The following is a 24,683-nucleotide window of genomic DNA, read 5'->3' as shown; positions in this document are numbered from 1 at the left end:
AGGTATTGGGGGGACTGGTAGGGGAATTGAGGTGTGCTGGGAGTAACAGGGAGAGAGTTTAAGATAGCCTGGTTTAAACTGGGAGTAAGGCTGGGGGTTCTAGAATGGCTGAGGAGTCTGAAGGATGTTGGGGAGGGTGGGATGGGGTTCCGGGGGTCCTGGTGGGCACTGGGAGGGAGTCTGGGGATGCTGGGTGTAACTGGGAGGGATTTGAGTGAGCCTGGAGGGGATGGAAGATCAGGAATGGAAAAGCAGGGGTTGGAATGAGGTTGGTCGTGCTGGAAAGAGACTGGGAGGAGATTTTAAGGGGTCCTACGTGGGCTGGAGGCAATTGGGAGGGTGCTTAGAGGGGTTTCGGGTATCTGTGACAGGTCTGGGGGGGTTCTGACCCTTGTGAACCCCCAGAGATGTTGCCAGACACCGTCGACACCAAGGTGCTGATTGGGATTGGGGACTCCGTGCTGGGCTTCATCTTCCTGGCACTGGAGTTCGGCTTCTACCTGTGCAAGAAGGTGAGAGGGGGTCCTAACGAGTCGTGGGCCCCCTCCTCCAGAGCCTGTGTGCTCCCCCTGGGGAACCCTGGCTCAGTGTTACCCCCTTTTCTCTGCCCACAAAGCTCCTGTCCCAGCAGCCGCTGCAGACCCTGCTGTCACCATCCGCTATTAATGCAGAGTGGGGGTCGTGATGGTTCTTTTGATCTCAAAGGTGCAAACAGGCAAAATGCAGGGGACAAAATCAGTTTATTCAACAGCAGAAAATCAGTTTATTCAACAACAGCAATGCATTTCATCAAATGCCAACAATTCAGTTACGGTAAAGGGGAGAGGTATAGGAAACAAAGTATAGGGAAAGGGGAAGGAAAGGAAGGGATGGGAGAATAGCTACCAACAGATGAGACGGGCGTCCTCACGGGTCATCCGATAGACGAGTCTTCGTCCGTGGGGAGATCTCAGGGGTCTTCTCCAGGGGGTCTTCATCAGTGGAGAGATCTCAAAGGGTCTTTCCCAGAGGGTCGCTCTTTTATAGCCCTTCTCCAAAGCGAGTGGCCTCTAGCCAAGAGGTGGGAAGTTTTATGGACCATTGTGTGGTGCTGCAGGAGACAGGTACGGACAAGCAGTCCTCAGTTGGTACAACACAGTCTCTGGTTGGTGCCACAACAGCACAGTCCAGTGAACACAATACACCAGCACACAGTCACGAGCATCCACCTGGCCCGGCCAGTAAACCATTGTCCAGAGTCAGCCTGGGTGGGGTCCTCGAGGTCTCCTTGCGACGGTCGGGAGGCAAAATCGAGGGGAATTTCGGACCGACCCTTACACCTGCCCAGGTGGGGAACACTGGGTGCTGTGAGTCTGCCCGGCAACCGGTGAGTCATCACAGCTGCTCTCTCTCATTGGCTGAATCTTCTTCATCGCATTCTCTGATTGGCTGAGGAGAGGCCCGGGAGTTGAGAGAAGGAACAGGAGAGATCCCGCCCCGAGCACCGGCACGGGAACAACAGAGCCAGCCTGGGCACAGCGAGGGAATTTATTATAACCAAATCACAGCAGCACAAGGAGAAGGGAAAGAAATCTCTCCAACCCCTTTCCCCTATCCAACAGGGATCACCAGAGCTCTGCCCAACGGGGATCACTGGGGATCATCCAACACCGATCCTCCCATGGGGGATGGAGCTGGAGCACAGCACGAAGCTCTTCCCACACTCGGGGCACTCACAGGGCTTCCCTTAGTGGTGACTCCGTTGGTGTTGGGTCAAGGTTGAGCTCCTGGAGAAGCTCTTCCCACACTCAGGACACTCGTAGGGCCTCTCCCCAGTGTGGATGCGCCGGTGGACAGTGAGATGGGAGTTCTGCTTGAATCCCTTCCCGCAGTCAGGGCAGGAGAATGGCCTCTCCTCTGTGTGAATCCGCTCATGTACGAGGAGATTAAAGGTGGTCTGAAACCTCTTCCCACACTTGGGACACTTGTAGGGCCTCTCCCCAGTGTGGATGCGCCGGTGGAGAGTGAGGGTGGAGTTGCGGTTGAATCTCTTTCCGCAGTCGGGGCAGCGGAAGGGCCTCTCATCTGTGTGAATCCGCTCATGTCTGACGAGAGTGGAGCTTCTCTGAAACCTCTTCCCACACTTGAGACACTCGTAGGGCCTCTCCCCAGTGTGGGTGCGCCGGTGGTTTATCAGGCCGGAGCTCCACCCAAAGCTCTTCCCACATTCCAAGCAGCTGTAGGGCCCTTCCCCTGTGTGGATCACCTGGTGCCGGATCAGGCTGGAGCTGTAGTTGAAACTCTTCCCACATTGCCCACACTGGTAGGGCTTTTCCCCAGTGTGGATCACCTGGTGCCGGATCAGGCTGGAGTTGTCGGTGAAGCTCTTCCCACATTCCCCACACTCGTAGGGCCCTTCCTCTGTGTGGATCATCTGGTGCCGGATCAGGCAGAAGCTGTCTCTGAATCCCTTCCCACATTCCCCACACTCGTAAGGCTTTTCCCCAGTGTGGATCATCTGGTGCTGGCGCAGGTTGGAGCTGTTCCTGAAGCTCTTCCCACAATCCCCACACTCATAGGGCTTTTCCCCAGTGTGGACTCTCTGGTGCCGGATCAGGCTGGAGCTGTTGATGAATCCCTTCCCACATTCCCCACACTCATAGGGCTTTTCGCCAGTGTGGATCCTCTGATGCTGGATCAGCTGGGAGCTGTACCTGAAACCCTTCCCACATTCCGAGCACTCGTGGGGCTTCTCCCCTCCAGGAAGCTTCTCCACCAGCTCTGAGCTCTGCCTGGATCTCCGGCCGCCTTCCTGGCTCAGGGAGGGTCTTTCCTCCTCGCAGCTCCCTGGGCTGGGTTTGCAGCCCCTCCTCAAGAGGGATCTCCGGGGCTTTTCCTCCTCCATCTGCCAATGCCTTGGGAATGAAAAATCCTGGTTTGGGGAAAAAACAAGAGAAGAGTGTGTTGGGCTGGGTGTTCCTCCTTGTCCAAGTGCAACTCAGGAACTCATTGGGCATCTTGTGTCTGTAAGAACCTCCAAAACACCAAGATTCAAACCAAAAATCCTCCAAACATCATGACGCAGATCAAAACCCCCACAAACACCAAGATTTAGCCAAAACCCTCTCCAAAATAGAAAGATTCAACTGCTGCAAAAAACCAAAGCACCAACATTTAGCCAAATAAAGCTCAGAAATACCAAGATTAACCCATGTGAAAATCATGGATCCCCCTCTCCGGTCACCTGCTGCATGCGATGGGGACAATGCTCCTGAGGCCTGGGGAGAGGCTGCAGATACAGGGAGGGGGGAACCTTGTGCTCCTTCCTGTTTCTTCTCTTCCTACTCCTGTGTCCCTACTCTTCCTCCTATTATTCCTCTTTCTCCTGCACAATCCCACCTGCTCCTCCCACGTGCATCCATGGCTGCTTTAGGAATACAATGGGACCTTCACAAGCCCTTGCACCCCCAGAGCTCAGGTCAGGTTGAAAGAACAAACAGGAAATAAAGAAACACCTTTGGAAGCTGGTGATAGAAGCCAAGATGCCATGGCTATGGCTTTTGCCATTGGCTTTGGCCAGAAAAAGTGCCAGATCCAGGGCAGATATTCCATTATCTCCCTTGGAATTGGTGTGTGAAATTTTTTACCCTGGTAATTCTCCATCTAGTGGAGAATAATCCTACTTTTGTGTTGTCAGTTAGGTTTGGGCCAAGGATGTGACAAGCAATTTTTACTCCTTGGAGAAGAAGTAGGAAAATCTTGATTGCATTGGAAATTTTTGTGTATATTTTTGAATGGCTCTTAATGATGGCAACATTTCCATATGGGTTTTTCCATGTTCACGTTTAGGGTGGATTTTGCAATACCAGAAAAGCTTTAAAGGTGATGCTTCAATGCATAAACATTTAAGAAATATTGTTAAAAAGGAAAAAAAAATGGCAAAAAATAATGCAGATTGTGGGGGTGCACTTGTGGATCACCCAATGACTGCTCTGGAATAGAAGCATTGGACCCAGGCACAGCCAGGAGAGGAGCTTTAGAAATGCAAATTAACACAGTTAGGGCAAAGTGTGCACCATGTACCAGGGTCTTGTTCCCTGGGAGAGGAATTTCGCTGATTTCCTCTGCCCCTCACCCCAAGCTCTGCCTGCTTGCACAGATGGAATTTGCACAACTAAAGGCAGAGCCCATAGTGAGGATATCTGACTGCAACAGAAACTGGTTAAGCTGCAAAGGGAAACAGCAAAGGAAAACGTTGTGAAAACTTCATGAAAAATGTGGGAGGGGGGAATAATCCCTCTCCCCAGTCCAACATGTGCTGTCACTGTTCGGAGAAATCAGTTGGGAATCCAAGTATTTGATGATTATTTAGAGAAAAGTGGTCAATTGATGCAGCCCTGGCTGGAGGGAGCACCCAAAAATGGGAAAAAGATGAACGGCCACCAGAACAAATCCTACAACACCACGGACCAGCCCCTGGAAGCCCTAATGATTTCGTACCAGGAGACAAAAAAAATCCATCCATAATTTGAGTGGCATAATTAGGTTAAAAACTGTCCTCGAAATAATAACTAAACAGACAGCTCCAGCTCCTGACTTTACTGCCCACCAATCCAAGGAAATGAAGAATGAGACATGTCACCATGGGATAGAATCAGATTATCTATTAAAAGAAGGAGAGGAGTTTGTGGAAAATTAAATGATTGAAACTGCTATTTGCAAACAGATGATAACCAAAAAGTGGTGAAACAGATAACAAAGGAAAGAAGAAAACAGCTCATATTCCAATCCAAATGTAGAAAGGATGAGAATGGGACACGTTTCTGTGGTTCCCTGGCAGACCATGGGTTAAACGAATGCTGTTCCTCCTCTGATGTGCTGCAGCAACTCTCATCTTTTTACCATGCACTGAGTGCAGCTCATTCAGCAGGTGAGCAAGGGGACGCAGGTGGCAGCCAGGCCTCCTGATCCAGAAACGGCTACAAAAGGACAGGGAATGAGGTCACTGAGAATAATCCCAAAATCAAAGAGGATCCAGGAAAAGAGACTAAGTCAATGGTAATAAAGTTAGTAAAGATAATTATTGAGAAAATGAGAAGAGGGTTTGAACAGAGTAAGATGAATGTGCCTGGAGACAGGGCCAGGAATTTGTACAAAAGGAAGTAACAAGACAAACCATCATTTTCAGAAAATTAATTGGTACGGACAACTGCTCAGCCAAGATCCTTCTCAATTCCTGAACTTCGAGAAGGAGAAACACTTAACAGAGCCGGGAATATCGGATGTTATACAAAAGGAGGGGTGCATATTAACGAGGGCATGAAGTAGGCGGATCGCGAAGTCTGAACCCTCCAAGTACCTCAGGCAGTGGGGGAAAGGGAGAGGGAGATCCGGCCGGGAAAATGAGGATAAAAAGGCGGCTGCGTTTTAGAGACCGCATGGCAAATGCCGCATGGCCTCTCCCCTTGTTCATGAATAAAGTGACTTTTACAGGACTCCTCTGTCTCTTTTGTGCACACAAACCTCTCGCCACGTGAATTATCCCGTAGAGCCCCAGAGACAAGGGCAGCTACCTCTGTGCTACCCACAGGAACCGGGACGAGCCAGCGCTGCTCCGGCATCGGCTCCTGCCGAGGCTGCAGGTGGGTCTGGGCTCCATCCCGGACTCACCCCCAGCTCCCAGCGCCCTCAGCTCCCGCTCACCCCGAGCTCCCGGCGGTTCAGGGCAGCACCGGTTCCTTGGCCTCCTGCCCGCTCCTCAGGCGAGGTTTCCGAGAAATGGCGGAGCTCGGGCAAAGGGAGCAGAGTCCGTGCCGCGTGCAGAGCCCGCCCCTCGCGGCGATTGGCTGGTTCCGCTGTCACTCCTCGAATTCGCGCGCTGATTGGGCACAGCCAGGGAGAGCCCGGCCCCGGGGCCGCCGCCACCAGGAGACAAAGAGCGAGCGAGGGGGACGGGGCTTGTGTGACTTAGAGCAAAGGATAAATCCATCTCAAACAAAAGATGTTCTTAACAAGCAAAAAGATTTTCACAGACAAACAAGAAAGCTGGTGTGGCAAGTAGAGAAAAGATCTCAGAATTTTCCAGTGCAAGAAAACTGAAAAAGTACTTCGAGCTTAAAGTGTGTCATACTAACCTTTGGTGATTGGACAATAGTAACATGAATATGGTAATGTTAGTAGTAAGGATAGGCTATAGGTAACAGTAAAGGATGCTCTGTAATGGAAAGTATAGAATGCACTGTAACCAGAACTAGAGAAGCTTCAGACGAACCTACAGCTGTGGCTGAAAAGGCTCCACGACCTGTGAATTGCGGTATCATCTGGATACAAAAAACAGCATTTTAAAGAGCCGTCTGGAGACCCACATAGCTCGTTTTGGCTCTTACAGACGGGCACACACAGACACACAGACACACACAGACACACACACACACACACACACCCCAGCACATCCGTGCTACACACACACCCACCTAGGCACAGTCTCCACTAATGCTCACCTGCCCACAAGCACAAGACCTGTTGTCCTTAGAGAGCTCGTGCACACGAATACGTGCAGTGTCATTGACACACGGATGTCCCACACAGAGCCGTGCTCACCCTTGCGGAGCTGTGCACACCTACAAGCACAGAGCTGTGCACAGACTCCACACACGTGTACACAGCAGTGCACAGATGTGAACAGTGCTGTGCACACCCGCACACATGGACACTGTGCAAAGCAGGACGGGCACTCTTACATCTGGACACGCTAGAAAATATCCGTGTGTGCAGCTGTGCACACTGACACACGTGTGCACTTCGGTGTCTGTGTGTGCACACAGAGCTCTGCACACTGGCACACGTGTGCACTGCACTTTTCTAGAGCCCTCCTGGCCTCGACCCCCCTGTGGGTCTCTCTGTGGGATCATGACACGGTGGGGATGGGGACAGGAGAGGGGAGTATGGGTGGGACACTGTGGCACAGTTCATGCCTACAAGTAGTTAAAATATGTCACTAGAAGTTCTTCTTACTTCCCCAACCCTCCCCCACACACATACTCGAAGACAGGTCCCGCATTCCTGCAGGCAGCACAAGGCTGCACAAAACCCGGTCTTTGGGGACAATTTCTTGGTTATTTCCCTCTGGCGAGGCTCCGGGTCGGGACAATGGGACTGTTCCTCTCCTCTCATGTTTTAGGGGCAACCAACCCTGTTCCTTTCTTCATCTCACTGTCTGCAGAGCTCTGCCCACCATCATTCGCCATTCATGAGGAAACAAAAGGCAACCTAGAAATCTCCCTCCCATTGCAAACAACACACAGAGAATCTGTGCTGGAAAGAGAACACCCGTGGTGAACAGTGAGCTTGTTCTGCACAAACAGGAAAGGCCAGGCCAGTGCCCACATGAGACGAGTCACATCCAGTGCTTGCCACCCTCCCAGGCAATATTCAACCTCTCAGCCTCACAGATCTCTGTTCTAGTACTCCCAGTGGGGTCCTGGAAAGAGAATGGTGGCACATCTACTGCCTGCTACCCCCCTCTAGGCAATATTCAACTGTTTCGTTCACAGACTCATCTTCTAGCACTCTTAGTGGGGTCAGCAGAGCCACTTCCCACTGGTGGGGGCAAAGAGCACCCTCTGTGCCTTTGTGGTGGGAGCAGACAGTGTTGTCTCAAAGGAAAGGTCAAAGAGAGACCAAGCTGGACCTCTGCCTCCTGTCCCTCACCCCACAAGGGCAGGAGGGCACAAAACTGAACACTTTTTTTTTGGACCCATCTTTTCCAGGAGCTTGACTAGCTCGAAGGAGAGGATTCATAGGATTTCTTGAGGATCACTGCCAGTGCACAGCACACATGGCATCCCTCACCCCTTACATCATCCTGGGATGGAGGGGTAGGAACCAACAACAGCCCTACCCCACTGCTCCAGAAGCCAAAATCCCCATGCAAGCATTTAGTTATGGCCTTCTTAGAGAACCACGTTGAGAGGAATGTTGAATTAGTCTTTACAAATGAGCTGTGGATCTGCTTGTAGATAAGGCTAGCACTGAGAGATAAAAGAAACAATGGGATGGATTCCACTGATTGATGAATGGAAAAAGATATTTGCCTTTACAAACAAACTGTAGGGCTGCTGATAAATGAAATTGGATATTGAAAGATGAAAGAAGCAACGGGGGGAAACTATGAATTCTGTAAGAATTAAAAATTAAAAGGGAGGGTTATACATTAGAGGGGAATTTCAGGTATCAGGCGTTCCGGGAAGTCTGTGCCTCTCAAGTACCTCAGCCAATGGGGAAAGAGAGAGGGAAATGCGGCTGGGAAAATAGGATAAAAAGGAGGCTGCGTCCTCCAAAAATTTGAGAGATCCCAGGGGAATGTCCCATGGTCTCTCCCTTTATTCGAATAAAGCAAAAAGGACTCCTCTGTCTCCTTTTTGGACATAAACCTCTGGTGTTTGTGGATTAATTTTCCTGACATAAAGAACTTGGGGATTCTTACCTGCACAAGCACATGGAGTGCCTCAGTCATAAGTGCCTCAGAAATATCAGAAGTGTGTCTTCTTCAGAGTGTGGTCACAAGGGTTCAGAGTTGGAGCCAGTTCTGCGGGCAGGCTGATGAATAGTCTGGGGCTCCTCTGCAGAGCCCCATTCATTCTGGGGCTGCTTTCTGCTGGTTCTGCTGCACTGGCTCGAGTGAAACACACACCCAATTAACAGCAGTTAAATTACTCGGGCATGAAACAGTGGGGAACAGGCAGAGCAGTGAAGGGCAGCATGGACCAGTTGTTCTGGCAGGTCTGACGAGGTCTGGTTTGATACAGCACTCACAGAACTCTGCTCCACCTGTGACACTTCCACTTGCAGTAGATGACTGTTCCTCTTCACAATATCCAGCAAGGCAGGTCAAAGACACTTTTACCATTTTCATCTGCAAAAGGGAGAGGAAATCAGCAGCAAACATGAAGTAACCAGTGAGAGGTCCTGGGAAGAAACAAAAGAACAAAGAGTGGTGGAAAAAAACAGGTACATGTACATAGTTTATATGTAGCCTGGCGTGCTAAGAAACTAGAATTCTAATAGGTTAAGAAGCAGTGGTCCGAGTTTGTGTCTTAGCAAGCTGGAAAGTCTCTATAAAAGAACATGCTTTAGGGAGAGCTGGTGCTCTATGCCATGGCTTTATGCCATTGCATTTTGCCACTTGCATTTTGCCATTGCCACTTGCTTTATGCCATTGCTTTTGCCATTGCTTTTAATGCCATGTGCTTTTTGCCATTGCTTTGTTTTGTTTTTGCCTTTGAGACTGATGTGCTTCTGCAATAAGCAACTTGATAGTAACGATTAGCTGCTTGGCACATGAAAGAAAATAACCCGACAGTTGGGTGCCTGAGAGCACCTGGAGGTTCAAAACCTCACAGTCCTCGAGCTCTGTGAGGACTAAGAAGAGAGGGAGCGCAGATGGGCAGGTCTGTCAGCAGGCGGGTTCCCCTTGGCTGCCCCTCGCCAGGCCTGGGTTGAGCCGGGAGCAGCTGAGCCGAGCTCCCCAGGCCCGTGCTGTGCCTGCCCTGCCCGTGTGGAAGCGCCTGCAGCCATCAATAACCATCGATCCCGGCTGCGGCGGGCACTGCGGGCGCTGCGCCGCCTCTGCCGCTGCCCCTGCCTGGCTCCACTGCCCCAGCAGGAGGGCTGGAAAAGGAGTGACAACAAGAAAAAAAGAAATTGAAAGAAAAAGAATAATAATAAGAATTAGAATAAGAATAGGAAAAATAGTAGGTATTAAGAATAAGGAAAAAAACCCTAAAGTAATAAGAATAAGACTGTAAGAGTAAGACCAAGACTATAAGAATTTAAGAATAAGAATAGATGTAGAAATAGGAGAACAAGTAGGACAAGCCCATAAGAAGAAAGAGTTATATTAAGAATTATAATAGGAAGAAGAATAATAAAACTACTAAGTTGAAAAAGAAATGGTGGTAGGAGTAAATGAAATAATCATTTTAAGTATAGACAGAAGAAGAAGAAGAAGAAAAAGAGGAGGAATGGGAAGAAGAAGAAAGAGAAGAGGAAGAGGAGGAAGAAGAAGTAATAGATGTAGTATTAAATAATGGAATTTGTATTAAATAATTATAATGAAAATAAAATTATTATTATAATAATAATTTGTATTAATGTTACCAAGTTAAAATACACATCCACACATCTTCTAGAGTCAAAGCATAGTTTGTGTTGGGAAGGACCTCAAAAATCCTCTACTGAATAAAGAGGCTGAGACCACCCCAGCCCAGCCCTCCTTCACCTGACTGCAGCTTTGGCCTGGGACTTGAGCGGCCTAACAGCACCTGAGGTACCATCAAGGTGACACCATTGATCAATTGCCTCTGGTCTAGGGACAAGGACACAAAACTGAGGCAGGAGAATGTATCCAAAGCAAGGCAAAGCCAGCAGCTGTCCTGAAAATCAGCTTGGGCCAGGCTGGGGCTGGGGGAGGCCGTAGCCCACAGGCTCATCTGCTGAGGCCACGTTTGCACACACTGCCCACAGCCAGCCAGGGAGGAGGAGAGTTCTGGGGCTGTGGGGGAACCTCTGCCCACAGGCACTGAACACCCATCCTCCCTCACACAAACTGGCTCCGCTGGAAAATCCCCACCCCGGGAAGGCCACATCCACGGCACATTGCCGTGAGGGGCAGCTGAGGAGGTGCCAGAATCCATCCAAGAGGCCCAAAGCGCTGCCCAGACTCACTGCTGAGGCCTTGCAGCAGAGCACTGCTCCTGATGCAAAGGGATGCAGCAGAGCCAGAGGCTGCTGCCAGAGCCTGTGTCAGACTTGTCCCTGCCAGGGGAGGAACCTGGGCCTTCCCACCTGCCCCAAGTGTGTATGGACCCCCTGAACTCCGTGTTTGTGGGGGACCCTGAGCACCAAGAAGACAGAGATGTAGAGCATCCACAGGACGCTACTGGGATCCATCTCCAAGGGGTCTGTGGATGCTCTCCATCAGAGAGCCTAATTCCATTGGGATCCACGGAGTGGTGAGGTGCTACATATAAACTATGTACATGGCCTATCTTGTTCTAACTGAAAAATGTAAGCAATATTCTTAACTCTAACTCTATTATGTCTGAAGCGAGGTTCTTGGAGCCTCGAAGGAAACACTAGCATGTCTTTCAACCTTCACTAGAACATGTACTACTTCTCTGGCGTCTAAGACCTTTTACTCACTAAAAGCACTTAAAACTTTTTCCATTTACTTACTTATTGCTCCCTCGTGCTACAACCTAAACCTTCACCTCTGATTTATGTGTGAGAGGCTTAACACATTTCAGTCCATCTCAAGACTTCAATTCAATCCCTGCACTCTGATCTCTCTCTGAAGGATTCAGAGAAACTCTTGACTTACTGACTCTAACACATCCCCACACTGATTTTAGAGGAGTCGTGTGTCCCACACCCAGCCCCGCTGTCATTCAGGCCAAGCACAGCTGCTCCAGTGTTCCCAGTAAAGCTTCCCAGTTCACCCCAGTCCCGTTTATTGGGGGGCGGGACTGGGGAGGGACCTGGGGGGTCCCCACTCCTTACAAACAGAAAATCCTGGATTTGGGTGAAACACTGACTTGGGGTGTGCTTTCTTGTCCTCCCCCCTTTTGCCAACTCCTGCTGTTTTCTGTCTCTCTGTGAATGCTAATTTTTGCTGTACATTTTCCCTCAGATAATTGAACTGCTTACCATATCAAATCTAACAGTTGTTCTTCACCCAAATTTAACACGAGCAGGCGCTACTTCTCTTTCAGTTTAGGATCAGAGCTTGAATGCAGTGATTTCCAAGTGAATAAATTACCTTTCCCTCTTTCAGTCGGAAATGAGCTACTGCCACCTGCACTTGCCCTTCCCTTCCTCTCCTGAACCACCGAGCAGCCCCACTGGGATGGCAGGAGCTGGGCCTGGGAACTGCTGCCTTTGGAGTTGCATCTCCTCCTCCCGTGGCCGCTGCTCAGAGCCCAGAAGTGCTCTGAGAACTTGAAGTTCTGGCAGCTGGGTTAGAGCCTACATGGGAGGAGGAGAAGGTTCACCAGAGCCCTTCTCCTGCCGTGCCAGCTCCAGGGCAAGGACTGCAATGGAAGCCAGCCAATGTCCAAACCCCATCTGCTCTGCCAGTTCCTGTGGGAATGAGCTGCTGCAGAGGGGAAGATTTGGGTGGGAATGTGGTTCTCTAAGAAGGCCATAACTAAATGCTTGCATGGGGACTTTGGCTTCTGGAGCAGTGGGGTAGGGCTGTTGTTGGTTCCTACCCCTCCATCCCATGATGATGTAAGGGGTGAGGGATGCCATGTGTGCTGTGCACTGGCAGTGATCCTCAAGAAATCCTTCTAATCCTCTCCTTCAAACTAGTCAAGCTCCTGGGAAAGACAGGACCGAAAAGAAAAAAAGCATTCTCAGTTTTGTGCCCTCCTGCCCTTGTGGTGTGAGGGGCAGGAGGCAGAGGTCCAGCTTGGTCTCTCTCTGACCTTTCCTTTGAGACAACACTGTCTGCTCCCACCACAAAGGCACAGAGGGTGCTCTTTGCCCCCACCAGTGGGAAGTGGCTCTGCTGACCCCACTAAGAGTGCTGGAAGATGAGTCTGTGAACGAAACAGTTGAATATTGCCTAGAGGGGGGTAGCAGGCAGTAGATGTGCCACCATTCTCTTTCCAGGAACCCACTGGGAGTACTTGAACTATCGACGATGAGAGAGAGACGGGGACACTGAATGGTGATCAAAATCCAATTTTTACTGAGCACTACATGTGCTTATATACCATTTACAGGAAGGCTGGTAATATTTTACTACAATCACATAGACAAACCTTATATAGACAAACTCTCACATAGACAAACTTTACATTTGGACTTAGTAAAATCTTATTTCCCATAACCCAGACTTGATCCAGTCCTCTTGCAGTCAGATCTCTGTTTGCTCTTGCCAGGCATCCTCGTTGTCAGGCTGCATTTGCTGATTAAATCTGCAGTACTATCAGTCTCATTTGCATTACCCATATCCACACCTCCCCCATTTCTTTTAACTAAAAATACACTCTTATGCGATTTGTCTATTAAATTCTTAACACCCTGTAAAATACAAGGAATAACTACTACAATGCATAATATGATGCCTAATACATACAAACCTATTTTAACTAAATTCCTAACCCAGCCAGTGAGTCCCCAATGCCCTAAGAGCCAGTTCAGCCAGTCGTACCCATTATCTACCCGAAGTTTATTCACACCTTCTTTCAGGGCTTGAATGCTGGCATAGATGGGCTGGGAGTGGTCAGAAAGGTTAAGGCAACACATCCCATCGAATTCCTCAGCCACAGGCGGCGGCGGAGCTCGGAGGCGGCCCCAGCGCAGGTGGGAGCCGCGCTCGGTTGTGCGGGGGCTCGGGGCTCGCTGCGGGCCGAGGGGGCGGCAGGGGGCTCTGGCGGGTTGGTTGTGCCGGTGCCGGCCCGTGTTGGCGCTGGGCTGAGGGCGCTGCGGGAGCGGCTGCCCGCGGTCTCCTTCCCGCTGGGGCCTCGGCAGGAGCCGGTGCCGGAGCAGCGCTGGCTCGTCCCGGTTGCTGTGGGTGGCACAGAGGTGTCTGCCCTGTGCCCGGGGCTGTGCGGGAAAATTCCCGTGGCCAGAGGTTTGTGTGCCCAAAGGAGACAGAGGAGTCCTGTAAAAGTGACTTTATTGATGAACAAAGAGAGAGGCCATGCGGCATTTGCCATGCGGTCTCTAAAGCGCCGCCTCCTTTTTATCCTCATTTTCCCGGCTGCATCTCCCTCTCCCATTCCCCTCTGGCTGAGATACTTGGAAGGTTCAGACTTCCCGATCCACCTACTGCATGTCCCTCTTAATAATCACTCCTACTACGATATTAATCTTACTGCTTTCAATCCCTCATTTTCTCATATTCTCAAGAATTGCCTTTACTAACTTTTAATTTCCATTGACTCAATTTCTTTTCCTGCATCCTCTTTGGTGCAAGGTGTCGTGCATGGTAAAAAGCTGAGAGTTGCTGCAGCACGTCAGAGGAGGAGCAGCATTCGTTTAAGCCGTGGTCAGACAGAGAAACACGAAAATTTGTCCCATTCCCATCCTTTCTCCGGAATACGAGATATTTTCTTATTTCCTTTGTTATCTGTTTCACCACTTTTCGGTTATCATCTGTTTGCAAACAGCCGTTTGCGTCACTTAATTTTCCACAAACTCCTCCTTCTTCTGTAAGTAGATAATCTGATTCCATCCCATGGTGAAATGTCTCGTTCCTCATTTCAGCGGCTTGGTCAGCAGGAAGGTCAGGAGCTGGAGCTGTCTCCTTGGTTATTATTTCAAGGATACTTTTTAACCTAATTATGCCACTCAAATTATGAATGGGTTTTCTGCGTCCTGATATGAATTCGTTAGGGATCCCAGGGGCTGGTCCATGGTGTTGTAGGATTTGTTCTGGTGGCCGTTCATCATTTTCCCTTTTTGGGGTGCTCCCTCCAGCCAGGTCTGCATCAATTGAACACTTTTATCTTATGAAATGATAAAATGTTTGGATTCTCAAGTGATTTCTCTGGACTAGCAAAAACACCTCATTGCTTTGGGGAGAGGGATGATCCCCCCCCCCCCCCACTTTTTTTCATGAAATTTGCTCAATATTCTCCGTTTGCTGTTTCCCTTTGCAGCTTAACCAATTTCTGTTGCAGTCAGATATCCTCACTATGGGCTCTGCCTTTAGTTGTGCAAATTCCATCTGTGCAAGCAGGCAGAGCTGGGGGTGAGGGGCAGATGGACTCAGGGAAATTCCTCCCCCTGGCAAGAAGGCCCTTGGGCATTGTCCACACTTCTCCAGAGCAATGTTAATTTGCATTTCTAAAACTCCTCTCCTGGCTGCCTGGAACTAGGATTTTCTTCCAGAGCAGCCTTTAGGTGATTCTCACGTCCACCCTCACAACCTGCTTTATTTTTCTTTATTTTTTTTTTAACGATTTTTTATTAACAGTTTATGCGTTAAAGCCTCACCATTAATACTCTTCTAGGTTTGCAAAATGCAACTTAAAGGTGAGCTTCTAAAGATCCATTCCGAAATTCTCCCGTCATTAAGAGCCACCACAAATATATAGAAAAATATTCCAATGCAATCAAGTCTTTTCTGCCTCTTCTCCTAGGAGTAAAAATTGCTTGTCACACCCCTGGCCCAAACCTAACTGTCAATCTAAAAGTAGGATTAATGTGAAAAATTTTTCTCATGGTGTAATCTTGTCACTGAAACGGCAGGGACAATAAAAACTCTCCAGCAATATCTTTAGTGTTAGAGAGTTAAGGCATTACTTGATTCTAGTCAGGATGTGCAACAGAAATAATTTCATCCACACATAGCCCGGGTGTGCAGAGAAAATCATTCCATGAGATGTGAATTTTACTAGATTTTTCCTAAACTTTTTACTGTACGAACCCAATGAAATTCATTGGTTTAGTGTTTATTGCTTCAAAGTTGTGTAGTTCTTAGTGTTTGGTTTCCTATTGCAAATGGATTTCTCCTCTTCTGATGTTAATTAGATCCGCATTCCTGGATTTCCTTCTCAGTCTTTTCCAGACCAGGTGTCTCCATCTATGCCGGGGCAGTGTCTGGGGTGGGTGTTCCTTGATGTTTGCTGATGTTTCCTTGATGTTTTGTTGAATGTTGTTATCTTTGTGGGAATCTTTTGGGCTATTCCCAGTCTGTTGAGATGTTAAACTCATCTCTGTTGAGTGGTGCCACATCCCTTAAAAAAACCTTTTAAAATTTCTTTCCTGAGAGAAAGGCAAACCGAGCCTGACTAGTAAAATGAAATGTAAAAAATTTTAAATTTGGTATACTTTCCAGCAATGGAATCGCAGGCAGCCCAGTGTGTGAGTGTAATTGAGAGGCAGAGTTCTGGGTGGATGCTGTGAACAGCAAAGTGCCAAGGCAGGCTCTGTGCCAGCCCAGCTTCCTGTGGCAGAGATTTCACAAGAGACAGGATTCTGGCCACAGACTGCTTGAAATATCCATCCCTTATCTCCAGCCCGCACTAGGTGGAGAATTCCCAGGGTAAGGAATTGCAAAGATCAGTTCCAAGGGAGATAATTGAATATCTGCCCTGGCTCTGGCCAAAGGTTATAATGGCCGGATGCTTGGCCTTCAGCCAAGGGCACACACTGACTCAGAAAACACTTCCTAAATGCAGCAACATGTTGCATATTCATAGACCTTCATGCATTATTCAGAATCATTCCCCTCCGACCTGTAAATCATTATTTTTTCCTTTCCTGGGGTTTTGGTGTCCCATAATTCCAAGAATGTGAAGAATTTCCTGATTATCTTTATTGCCATTCTCCAAGTTTGTTACATGAACATAAGATTATGACATTATACTGGAACAAAAATATATTTATCACAAACTAATTATAACTTTTGTTTATTTATGTATATTTATTTGTATTTATAAGTTTTGTTAATTGCAGAACTAAGAGAAACTATGTTCATACAACAGTATTTTCCAGCATATGGCATTCATTTTAATATTTGCAAAAACTCAATAATATAATGTACAATTATAACACACATAGAATTCAAATTTCTTTTTCTCAGTCTGGAGGAGACATAGCTGGTGGTCCAATCATTTTGTTATTTTTCATTTTCTCAGGTTTTTTTCCTTTTCTCCTGTCCATACCACAATACTGAGGATATTTGAGTTTAAAAAGTCATACAATGTTGTGGCTAGAGCAGAGAATCTTCAATCCAGGTTCTCCAATTTCCTATTAATCCTCAGAATTCTTGCAGCTGCTTTTTCGTCCTGGATTACTTCTGAGATTCCCTGGTCCCTCTCTGGGCCAATACACCACAAACACTCAGTCAAAATATGTCGCAAATATTTAACCCTTTTCTCCATCATTTCCTCTTTTATTTCAAATAGACAAAAATGCTTTTTAGCCTGAACATTCAGCCATTTCACAGAGGCTTCTTCTACCACTTCTTGTCCTCCTGATTGCAGCAAGTCATCCACATCCTGCATTAACCCAATCCCTGGGGGTGGGGTACATTCTTGTGATATTTTCTGCAAGGCTTGCCCCAATAAGGCTGGTGCTTCCGTGCATCCCTGCAGAAGGACCGTCCATGTCTTTCCCATTTTCCCTTCTACCTCTTGTTCCCACTCAAAGGCAAAATCCAGTTTACCATCCTGTGTAAGTGGGCATCCCCAGAAAGCATCTTTGCCATCAAGGACTGAATGGTGTCAGTGTGAGGAGGGCACCTGGTTGAAGATGGTGTAAGGATGTGAGAGCCCCTGGGTGCTGGGGCCCCCTTGAGCCCTGGGGTTCATCCCTCAGGGGCTGTAGAAACTCTGCCATGGCCTTTGCCTTCCCCTTGGCCTTTTCCTCATCCCTTCTTGCATTCCCCTGCTGTGCCTTTGTGACCAAGTGCTCCAGGGGCTTCTTCTGCCCCTCCTGCAGCCCCCTCAGTGCCTGGGGGTGCTCATCCTCTGACAGCTGCTGAGCTTTCTGCTAAATCATTCCTTTCTGCAGTGACCCAAGGAAAATGCTTAAAAGCTAATCTGGATGCTTGCACGTCCAATGCCCATTTCCCAGCTGTTCCTTTGTGCTGCTGCTCCTTGTGCTGTGGCTGCCGTGGCCAGCCCGTATCCCAGAGCCGGTGCCTGTCCTGCCGCAGTGTCCAAACGCGGCCCCCCCGGCGGGCAGGGCCGGCAGCTCCACGGGGCCGGGCAGCGGCCGGGGCGTCCCGCAGCCTCCTGGGGGCCGGGGGCCACTGCCGGGCCTGCAATTGCCGGGGGGTGCTGGGCTCAGGCAGCGCCCGGCGCTGAGCCCCGGCTGCCCCACAGCCCCGGCCCGGCCCCGCAGCTCCCCACAGGCCCCCAGCCCGTGCTCCCGGTGCCGCCCCTCTGTGCCCGCTCCTGCCGCTGCCCAGCACAGAGAAACCCCCTGCAATCCTGACCTCCTTGTGTGCCTGTCCTGGCAACCGGAGATACAAAGGATCTGCAGCAGCTGGTAACTTCTGAGGATGAGAGCCTGCTGAAAAACATCCCCATCCTCAGTATTTTTCTCTTCCTCCTCTTTTCCATCATTCTTTGTCTTCCCACATAGATTCTTTCTGCTGCTTCTTGCCTGAACCATATTCCCTGCACTTCTCATCACACCAACACCATCCATCCCCTGTTGTCTAAATCCCTTCTGGACTTCCCTTATTGCTCCCCTGTGTCTCCCTGTCCTTGATTACCTCTGGGAGAATGGGCAAACTTCCTCTACATGCTTCCAAGGGATCATTCAGAGATATTTTGGGATCATCATCCCTTTGGCCAGGAGCCCTTCCTGGCTTTCCCTTTCTACCCTCCATGGGTGCCCTGCCATGTTTAGTCCCCGAAGATCCCACTGTAGTCCCTGCTGAGATTTTCAGGGCTCTCTGGCTGCCGACTCTTCCCAGCCCCCCTGATCTGTCACTCGTCTGTCTCCTGGCCCCAGCGCCCCCCGGCAGGGGAATTTGGGGAGGTGGGAGGGGGGGAGCGCCAAGGCCGGGCCCCCCCGCGCTGTGGTGGCGGCAGCGGCTGCAGTGGGGAGCGAGTGCGGGCGGGAGCGGCCGAGAGCCCAGCGCTGCCCCAGCCCGAGCTGCCCCAGCTCCATCGCTGCCCCTGCGCTGGGATGCTGTGGGTTTGGGGGGAAGAGGGAGCCGGCAGTGGGTGCTGGGCCTGGGGGCAGCAGCAGAAGGAAAGGAGAAGCGGGGTTGAAGAACAAAATGGTCAAACGCTGCACGTGGGAGGAGCAGGTGGGATTGTGCAGGAGAAAGAAGAATAATGGGCGGGAGTGTGAGGAAGAGCAGGTACACCGCAGGAGGGTCAGAAATGAGAAGCAGCACAATGTTCCACCCCTCCCTGTATCTGTAGCCTCTCCCCCAGCCCCAGGAGCCTTGCTCCCCCCATATGCAGCAAGTGACCGAAGAGGATGATCCATGATTTTCACAGGGGTGAATCTTGCTGTTTGTGAGCTTTATAGGGCTAAATGTTGGTGCTTTGGTTTTTTGCAGGGGCTGAATCTTTATATTTTGGAGGGGATTTGGGCTGCAACTTACTTTTTGGGGAGTGTTTGATCTATGTCTTGATGTTTGGATAATTTTTGTGCTGAATCGTGGTGTTTTGGAGGTTCTTATAGACACAAGATGCCAAATGACTTCCTGAGATGAACTTTGGAAGGAGGAACCCCCAGCCCAAGGTGCTCTTTTTTTTTTTTCCCCTCAAACTAGGATTTGTCATTCCCATGCCGTGGGTAGATGGAGGAGGAGGAGGAAAAGCCCCAGAGATCTCTCAGGACGAGGAGGGGCTGCAAACCCAGCCCAGGGAGCTGCGAGGAGGAAAGACCCTCCCTGAGCCGGGAAGGCGGCCGGAGATGCAGGCAGAGCTCAGAGCTGGTGGAGAAACCTCCTGGAGGGGAGAAGCCCCACGAGTGCTTGGAATGTGGGAAGGGTTTCAGGTGGAGCTGCAAGCTGATCCGGCACCAGATGATGCACACTGGAGAACGGCCCTATGAGTGTGGGAAATGTGGGAAGAACTTCATGACTATTTCTCATCTGATGGAGCACCAGGTGATCCACACAGGGGAACGGCCCTACACCTGCTTGGAATGTGGGAAGAGCTTTGGGTGGATCTCTGCCCTGAGATACCACCAGCACATCCACACTGGGGAGAGGCCCTACGAGTGTCCCAAGTGTGGGAAGAGGTTTCACACCAGCTCCGATTGCCTCAAACATGAGCGGATTCACACAGAGGAGAGGCCCTTCCGCTGCCCCGACTGCAGGAAGGGATTCAAGGAAAATGGCACCCTCACTGTCCACCGGCGCATCCACACTGGGGAGAGGCCCTACGAGTGTCCTGAGTGTGGGAAGAGCTTCTCACACAGCTCAGCCTTGACCCGACACCAACGGAGTCTCCACTAAGGGAAGCCCTGTGAGTGCCCCGAGTGTGGGAAGAGCTTCGTGCTCTGCTCCAGCTCCATCCCCAATGGGAGGATTGGTGTTGGATGGTAGAAAAAAACACAAAAACACAACAAACAAACAAAACCCCCCCCCAAACAAACAAACAAAACAACAAAAAAAAACCCAAAAAACCAAAACCAAAAACCCACCAAAATAGTGATACGCACAGAAGCAATATAAAAACACCGAAATCAAGCAAAAGGAATAGTCAGCTTCGAAATAAAGAATGGAGAAAAGTCATGAACTAACATTTCTCTTTGTTTTTAAACTATGGAGAAAAAACTCTTGTTTCCTCTAAAACATGTAAAAATATTTTGAAGTGAATATGACTGTTCCAACTGTACATATAAAGAAAAGCATTAATATTAAAGTAAACAAATGTTAAAATTGCAGTAATCTCCTAGGTTTAAATAATAAGAAAACCCCTGCTGACCCCCCCAATAAAACAAAAAGGAAAAAACTCTATTCTCAAAAATGAAGTAAGGTTTTGTTTAAACTGTTATAATCCTTAAACTGTGCATCAGAAGTTAATATAGTCCTCAATAAAAGTTATGAGAAAAACTGTAAGTCTGTATAAAGGCTTTTTAGATAGTAATCAGATTTTCATTCTCCTGGGAAGCTAATCACTGTAACATCAAAACAAGAAGAATCCGTTTTCTTATGAAGAAATCTCCATAGACTGAAAAAAAGTCTCCTCTTTCAAGTAAATGAGTGAAAAACTATTTTAGAGATGGTAGACTGAGTTGTTTTTGTACGTGTTTAGTATTTAAAAAAATGTATGGAAGAAAAAGCAGTAGACTAAAGTTTTCTTCTAAGGGTTTTTTCTTATAGTTTCTAGTAATAAAATTTCTCTTTATACCATTTAAAGTAAAACCTGTTTTTTGTCTACTTCTTAATCCTCTCTCACAACAAAAAAATTCAAATTAAGAAACCAAAACTACTACATTTAACCTCAGTGATTCCAGGATTTTGATTTCCTTTTACCCAAGGGTATCTTCTGGAGCCAAATGGTGATGGACTGGGACAAAGATCAAGATTTTGGAGACAGTGGGGTGGAAACTCCTCCAAAAAATGTTCTTCCCTCCCTCCCAAGCACGTGGATCCTCTACTTGCACAGACACAGAAATTATTTTATTTTGGCCTTGATTTGCTTTTCATTTCTCTTCATCCCTTTAAAACATCCAACACTGGCTAAAAATAAAGACTCTGAACTGAGACATGGGTGGGGACATGGGGGGACAATGACATGGTGGGGACACAGACATGGAGAGTGACATGGGGACACATGGACATGGAGGGGGACGTGGCCATTTCTGGGGACATGGGGGGACACAGGCATGGATGGAGATGTGGGGGACAGTGACAGGGATGGAAACATGGTGGGGACACAGCCATGGGTGAGGACATGGTGGGACATGGCCAGTGACATGTGGGGACACGGCCACGGCCGGTGCCATGGGGGGAACTTGCAGGGGCTGTGGGGGATGCTGGCTTGGAGGGAGTTGAGGGTTCCTGGCAGGGACTTGGGGCTCGCTGAGGCCTTTGGGGACCCCAGGCCGAGCGGCTCCGGCTGCGCTGGGAGACCCTGGCGGAGGTTCTGGGGCAGCTGCTCAAGGACCCCCTGCCCTGGAGCCCCAGCCGGGCATTGGGCTCCTGGAAGGGAATGAACGTCCTTGTCCCCAGCAGGACAGATTTCTTATTTCTTGCAGGTGCAAATGGTTCTCTTACCAGAATAGCTTGTTGTGTTAATTGTTTTCATGCTTAAGATTGTTTTCACCTGGGAACAAGCAAGTTACTTAGCTGCACATAGAAGAAGTGACAGGTTAGCTGTTAATTTAGCAGTGAGCAAGACCTGATTTTATGAAGCCTTTTATAATTCGTCTACCTGACTGCAACATCTCACCTTTTTTAATTAATTCAAAGAAGGTTCATATGTTCTGATGTTAAAATAGCTCTCTCTTGTGAGGGTGTTATCTCATTAAGTTTATTACAGTTAGATATGGTTAGATAAGGTTATCTGTTAGATAAGGGATAAGATACATAAAAGACCGATTACAATCAACAAAACTTAGCAAATTCTATCATGTCATTGACACAGGGTTTCACAGCATGAGAAAACAAAAGAATAATGTCCAGTGTGTCGGAGCAAATGGGAATAAATGACCATTGTTTTAAAGTCCAAATAGTCCATTAGCTGGAAATGTTGATCTTTGACATCCCTGAATGTGCTCTTGGATCCTGGAACAGGGAATAACTGAAGAAGGTTAGTAGGAACACTATACCATGATGATGACACAAGGCTTTTGTTGGCAATTTGCCTGTAAATTTCCAGACACAGCCATGTCTTGGCAGTCCTGCTTCTGGTTTTGTTCTGGCCACGAAGGCTGCATGGTGATTAGGTTCTTTTTCTTCTCACTGGGCTTCATTTTCTTGGACGCATTTGATGTTTGGCTGAATGAACAGGTGACTACTTTGAAGTTGTTGATGATAAAAACACATGCATACCTTCTCCTTAAGTTAATGAATTAATTAGACTTTGTCATTGTACCTTCAATTGAAGAGCCTTACATTAAAATATTTTACCTTTTTTTGGTATAAATATAGCAAAAAAAATCTTTATAAATACGTAAATATTTAGGAGTTAATTCCCCCTTCCTTGTTTTAAAAACAGCATGCATGACTCTTGCCATGAACATGAAGGGAAGTTCAAAACAAAACAATACATGTAGTAAAAGCAAAACTTACAGTAATCGGGAATAATTCTGCTACAACAAACCAAAACATTTCCGATAACAGATATAATTAAAAACACTTGTGAAATTAGATTATTACCAAACATTTAAACATTGTACCATCATCCCAGTGTTTGCAACACCTGATAAACCTCAAATCAGTGAAGAACTGGATAAGCCTCTGTTGGGGGTTGGTTTTTCCTTTCCTCTCTGCCTGTGGATTTTTTTTCCCATTGACATGCTAAGAAGCACTGATGGTTGGGTCCCAGCACCAGGGAGAGCCTCCCTGGTTTTTTGGGAATTTCTCCCGGAGGGTGGGGGGAGGGAAAGGGGGAACACGGTGAGATTGGAAGCAGGTAAAGGAGGGTGGGGGGCAGTTGCTGGCTCTCGCTCGCTTTTGGCTCTCGGAGCAGAAAGGTCATTGCTACCCCCCCACCATCCCAACGCCGGGAGCTGCCTCTCTGTTTTGGACCCCGCAGCCCTGCTTGGACGCCCTCCTGCTTCAGCTTGCTGTTTTCCCAGCATCCTGCCTCTCCTCCATCCCTTCCCATCTGGGACACAGCTGCCATCACTCCAGTGCCCCTGCAGCCGCACGGGGATCGTGGCACCTGCCCATCAGGAGCCTGCCAGAGCTCACTGCCAGCTGTGACAGCAACTGCACCAAAGGGGAAAGTGCCCGTGGCCCAGAGACTGGAACTGGGCTCCTCTTCTGTTTGTTGTTAATTTCATAGTTGTTGTTATTCCTATTTCCATATCATTGCCTGAGAGCCCCTTAATTTCAAAATTATACAGAGTGTTTATGACCCTCTAAAACTGGTGGAAAGCAGCAGGATCTTCCCTAATATCGACTTCTGTGCTAGTTACACCTGGGGAGAAGAAACTCAAGAGAAATTCTCTGTGTGACAACTCCCTCTGGTAGTTGATGGGACCAATTGGAGGCTGGTTTGGTTATTGACAGCCTGAACAACCAATTGGAGAAAGTTAGTTCGCTCGGTGAGCGCACATTTTGAAGGCGGTAACCCGGGAAAAAACTCTCTTTTATTTCCGATGGCTGAGCAGGTAACAACGGCCCAGCCCGGGCTCCCTCCCATGTGGGGGGAGCTCGGGAGGCCGCTGGGCCCCGTTTGCAAACCAGGGAACCCGATGGCCGGGGGGAGGAAAGGCTCATTGATGAGACCTTAGCCCGGCTTCCTCCCCTACGAGCCCGCGGCTCTGGGGGGGCCCGGCTCCTGCTGCTGGCCCGGAGCAGCTTTGGAGGGGCCGAGCCCGCCCAGCCCCCGCACGGCCTGGGGGAGGCAGCCGGGCCCTGTCTGGAAGCAGGGGTGGCCATGGGCAGTGCGGGGCTGCAGCAAGCTCCAGAAAAGCTGATTAACATCTCAGCCGCCCCCACACCCAGCGCCGTGACTTCTGTGGGAAACTTTAACTCTTTAGTGCTCAGGTAAGATTTTGCAGACCTCCGGCTTTCCTTTGAATATGAGAGGGGGAAAGGAGATGCTCCAAAGTCAGTGAAGCAAGAGCTAAGTTTCTTTAGATGGAAGGAGAATGAGGAGATGCTGTGAAGATGGCTGAAAATCCTTTTGTAAGATTGTAGGGATGAACTGATGTACTGAATATTCCTGTAAACCATGGAGAAAGACACGGGGACGTTGGAGATGTTCCATTTGATAGATTGTTAATCAAAATGAATCTGTCTTGAGAATCATTCACCCCGAGGAGAAAAGGGGATCTCTTTTTCTGGAGATGGAGCATGAACAGAGAGAAAGAGAGATGAAGAAAATGTTTGGTTTCGAACAGTTAATTCTTAAAAGTAAATACCCCATGAGTATGGCCCATAAGCACAGCTTTGGGAAAGGACTTTGCAAGTTTTTTCCAGGGCAGATGCAAATCGTGAAAGTGAAGCCACGAGGGACTGTTTTTTTCCCTTCTTGTGGTGAAGTCCCTATGGCCTGACAAGAGGAAACTTCTCTCTCCAAAGTGAACTGAAAAGG

The 24,683-nt window shown here is 48.8% G+C and overlaps 1 pseudogene across 1 annotated transcript; it reads right to left on the bottom strand.

The window, feature by feature from the left end:
- Positions 1–721: 721 nt before the first annotated feature.
- On the bottom strand, positions 722–5,578 carry LOC148218198 (uncharacterized; annotated as a pseudogene). Its single transcript, XR_015800560.1, has 2 exons — positions 5,503–5,578; positions 722–2,911 (listed from the first exon to the last, which is right to left on the bottom strand). The product of XR_015800560.1 is annotated as an uncharacterized LOC148218198 (transcript).
- Between the last annotated feature and the right edge of the window lie 19,105 nt (positions 5,579–24,683).

This window comes from Sturnus vulgaris, unplaced genomic scaffold (assembly GCF_052056855.1).
Source record: "Sturnus vulgaris isolate bStuVul1 unplaced genomic scaffold, bStuVul1.hap1 Scaffold_194, whole genome shotgun sequence".
Taxonomy (NCBI): domain Eukaryota; kingdom Metazoa; phylum Chordata; class Aves; order Passeriformes; family Sturnidae; genus Sturnus; species Sturnus vulgaris.
This window is presented reverse-complemented; position numbering and strand designations above follow the sequence as displayed.